Source organism: Acinonyx jubatus, chromosome D4 (genome assembly GCF_027475565.1).
Source record: "Acinonyx jubatus isolate Ajub_Pintada_27869175 chromosome D4, VMU_Ajub_asm_v1.0, whole genome shotgun sequence".
Taxonomy (NCBI): Eukaryota; Metazoa; Chordata; class Mammalia; order Carnivora; family Felidae; genus Acinonyx; species Acinonyx jubatus.
In genome coordinates this window covers 53,901,037-53,905,605 of record NC_069391.1, presented here as the reverse complement: position 1 = coordinate 53,905,605, position 4,569 = coordinate 53,901,037, and the positions used below count along the sequence as shown (strand labels likewise).

Sequence of the window (4,569 nt, the reverse complement as noted above, 5' to 3'; positions counted from 1 at the left end):
CTGACAGCAAAGAGCCTGATGCAGGGCTCGAACTCACGAACTATGAGATGATGCCCTGAGCCGAAGTCGGACACTTAACCGACTGAGCCACCCAAGAGCCCCTAGTTCTGAATTTTAATTTAGTTACTCAATTACAGTTACATAGGTACAATTTTTTTGTTTGAGCAAACTCTAATAGACCACTATAGCCACACCAACGTGAGTGACAAAGTAATAAGTCATACAGAGAATGAAGACTTCCTCTGGCTATTTTTGTTGACTCCCAAGATGAGAAGAGAAAGAAGGTTTCTTGAATTTTCAGTTGGTAACTGACTTTATAATCTGTAGAAACAAATTTAGGGGGTAACGATGTCATTGATTGGTGAAAACCATTGCTGACAAAGCCCTGCGCTCAACACGGATTCTGTTGGTATTCTAATATCTCATCATTAATGTTAAAAAAATTGTTAAGGAATCCAGTTGCGAGTGGCTTATCTTTGTCCCGAAATGCTTTATAGCTGACATGGTGGAGAGACAACTTTTGAAAGGTTATATCAGAGTCACCTAATGCTCACCAGCAAGTATTGCCTTTGGTATAAAATGTAGACAATGTGAGCATGGAAACAATAATGGAGTCTGTGGACATCTTTGTAAAATGCTTTTTAAAAGGTGAAAAGCAGGGGCACCTGAATGGCTCAGTCAGTTAAGCATCTGGCTTCCCCTCAAATTATGATCTCATGGTTCATGGGTTCAAGCCCCACATCGGGCTCTGTGCTGACAGCTCAGAGCCTGGAGCCTGCTTTGGATTCTGTGTCTCCCTCTCTCTCCACCCCTCCCCAACTTGCCCTCTGTCTCTCTCTCTCCCTCTCTCAAAAATAAATAAAACATTTTAAAAAAGTTAAAAGAAGTTATTGTCTCAGAGTTAATGTAACTAAACATTAGAATTAATTGCCTCTGACAATTCAGGCTTTAGCACTTCTGCAAACCAACTTGATACAGAGTTAGTTTTAGAACAAAAGCCCCAAATAGTTAAGCATCAGTAAGAAAAACAGATAGGAAACCCAATGTCAATCAGCTCTTTGTTGATGAAAACGACCCTTGATTTTTAGGACCCACGGTCACGGTAACCATGTGAAAAGGGAGTGAACCAGGATGGCAAACTTAGATGGGATATGGTCACTCCATAGATGTGACTTGTGCCACCTCTGGTTTAGAGTCCACTCTGTCATTTTTTGAAACTTCTGAAACCTATGGTGAGGGGCCCTTTTTCTGATGGAAATCTCCTTCTAGAACTTCTACCAATGGACACTGGATGGGGGATGAAGGCACCATGCAGCCTTGGAATAGGAAGAATAAACCCTATCTGTTGTATCCTTCTTAGGTGCCAATGCTGCCGTTCTGTTATGAACCTCTGTACTGTTTTTTTGTGGGGTTCTTTGTACATTATTCTTCTCATTCTTGCATTAACCTCCCCCCTCCCTGCTTTTTTAATTCTGAGAGCTTAGGTAACTTGCCCACGTTCAGGTGGATTTCTGTTGGCAAAGTCATCGAGAGCAGAAGCCCCCTTTCTGGCAGAGATAGAAGAGAGAGGACATGAAGTGCTCTTTGTTCAAGCAGGTGCTCTGACTGTGTCCCTAAGCTCCAAGTTGGGTCCAGACTAATTGTCATATTCCGACCACTGTCCCCAACCCCGACTGTTGTTTGTTTGTTTGTTTGTTTTTATCTCTCACAAAGCAGTAAAGATGTTAATAGTTTGGGAACTGAACACATGAGTTTGTGGAAGTAGACAGCCACCAAATGGTATACTCCAGTAATGCAATGAAAAAAAACTTTTCAGGGAGGTAACCCAGGTGGCTTCTGGGCCGCCAATTCTCTCGCTTTGGGACTGACCTCAAGACAAGGGAAGGGCTCTCCGGGCTCCATCCCCACAGACATAGCTGATTGGTCCAGTGTTGGACATCTGACCCAAGCAAAGCCAATCAAATCCTTCCCTAAGATTTTTGGAACAGTGGTGAAAGGGCTGTCTTGCAGGCAAAGACGCTGTAAGATAGAAAGAGCAGGAATTGCTGCTGGCTGCCATGTTTCCAGCCATGTAACAGTTTGAGAAGATAAAGGCAAAATTCGGGAAGAAATGTGGGATGAGACGGAGTGTGTCCCAGTCATTTTTCAATAACGTGATTTCGATTATTCTGAAGCTCCCTCGTACCCATGCCTGGGTACGTCTCTTTCTTTCAATCTGTACTTGTTGAGTCTCTGTCACTTGCAACCACTGAGCTCTGACTGACACAATCTCCTTCCAATGATTGCTTTCTTGGTCTCCTGATAAAACGCCTGTAACCTTGTACTGGCTTATTCCATAGGCTGTTTTCGACTAAAGACCAATTGCAATTCGTCTGTCTTCTTAGAAGCATTATTCGTGCCAGCCAGCTGAGAAGGCCTTGCAGACTTGAGGCAGAGCCCAGGCTAGGCCCTCTGGGGAGGGGAGGCAGGACTTGGGAGGAATAGGGGAGGGGGGTGGGAGATTAGGGAACAAGTCGCAGGAAGAAGACACCTCAGAGTAGAAAACAGTCTTGCAAGCGAGTCTGGGAGGAAACAAAAAACACATTTGTCTCGCTGCATGATATTCTGAGGCCCACCTTTTTGAACACGCAATCAAACAGAAATTGCTCTTGTCTGGAAGCGGGGGTGATTTTTATTGCAATTTTTTAGAATATCATTTGTAAGGAATCGCTGACTCTGAAAGAACTTAAGAGATTCTGTGCCTCCCCTCAGCACCTATTTTCATTCGAATTTTTCTTAGTACTATATAAATAACAAACATGAGTTTTGCTAAGCCAGTGGTGAAACAGGGGCGAGAGCCATTAGAAAGCGCCTTCGAGTGATCCCTTATTTAAAACATGGTGGGTTATAATTTTAGAGCAGTAAACCTCATTATAACATACTTATATTTGACATTTTTAGGCTGTATTGTTCGTGTTTTTAAGTCCTGGAGAAAGGCCCATTAAAGCCGTGTTACTCACATTAATTCAACGTTTAGCCGTTTATAATACAAACCCCAGTCTTTTGGAAAATGTCATTTAAAAAGTTTCACCATATATGGACATTATTTATTGCTTGAGCCCCATTGTCTACTTATAATATGCCCTTTATCAGACCCAAATGCCCACTTCAGAGAATTTCGTTTTGAACAACTGGCTTCTTACATTATCCAATGATGCAGGAAAGTTAAATTACAGCCAGTTCATATCATAGAAACAAAATGTTTCCTGCAATTACAGATAAGGGACAGTTCATTTTCTCTCTGTCATCCTGAAAAAAAACCTCCTGACAACAATTCATGCCTGGTTAAACAGGATTTCCACATCTACTGCTGACATCTTTCCAAATAATTCAGGCTTGTTATTACCATACAGTCCTGGCAAGGCTCAAAAGCAAGCAGACTTGACGAGTCTGCTCAAAGCAGAGCTTAAGTAGTTGTAATTAATAATAATTACATGCCCACTACACTCCAGTTTTATCATATTATCCGTCAGTGCAAATAAAAAAAACCACACACAACACGCTTGAAACAGGATTAGTGCATTAATAAAGCCACCCCGCGTACGCCCTCTCTCTAAAGTTTAAAATGTTTGCAGTGGTTTCTGTTTTATGGATTTCCATCATTCTGTGTCTGGTTGCAAAATGTTAGCTGGATGCGGGACAACCCCGGGGCCAGGGCTGTTCTCCTTCAAAAGCCTTCACCCCTCCTGCCGTGACTCGGATTCGAACCGAGGTTGCTGCGGCCACAACGCAGAGTACTAACCACTATACGATCACGGCGAGCTACAGGAGAGCTGAGTACTCAGCCTCCTTCAAGAGCTACTGCACTATTAAAATTTGTGGAAACACTGCCATCTATTGCCTAAATATGCACATTTTCTTAACGCTGGGAAAGGGGAGCCGTGTCTCTGTAATCTGTCATGAGGTAGAGGAGTGGTAACAGAGTGCCAGAACATGCAACCAACTTTGGGAAAATTGTAGAAGGTAAGATTCACTGTCCTGCTGAAAATAACAGGACTGAGAGAAGCCGGTCTGTTGGATCACGCTTTCTACTTCTAACCAATAATGGATATGGATTTCTCACCCCCAACTGCCACCCCACCAATCATGTCGCCCCAAGTGGCACACGAATCAGAGCCTCTTTTGTGGTTTCTTCACCACCAGTCTGAAAGCCATGTGTTTGGGCAGCACAGTCGTAAAAAATACGGCACCAACAAAATGGTCCGGGGACTGGGGACAATCAGAAATACTTGTTTTTCCTATTAGAGGAAGCCAGGATGACTATACTTCTACTGATCAATGTCAAACTCATTGATCTCTAAAAGCTAATTTTCCCCCTGAATATATAGGTTTTAAACCTCCAGTAATCTGAAGGAAAATAATGCTTAGCAATTTACCACACAGAGAAACCGGAGTGTTCCATGCTAAGTAAGTTTCAAGGGGAGATTTTTTATAAATTTCCTTATTATAATAATTCAAGGAGTCTGCACAAGATATTTCAAGGGCTGAAAACCTTAAAAGAAAGCACACAGAGAAACCTATTTCTAATCG

General features: G+C 42.5%; 1 non-coding gene across 1 annotated transcript; it reads right to left on the bottom strand.

Annotated features, from left to right (window-relative positions):
* Window positions 1–3,726: 3,726 nt before the first annotated feature.
* On the bottom strand, window positions 3,727–3,798 carry TRNAH-GUG (transfer RNA histidin (anticodon GUG)). The gene has a single exon. It is a non-coding gene; the product is annotated as a tRNA-His (tRNA).
* Window positions 3,799–4,569: the final 771 nt, after the last annotated feature.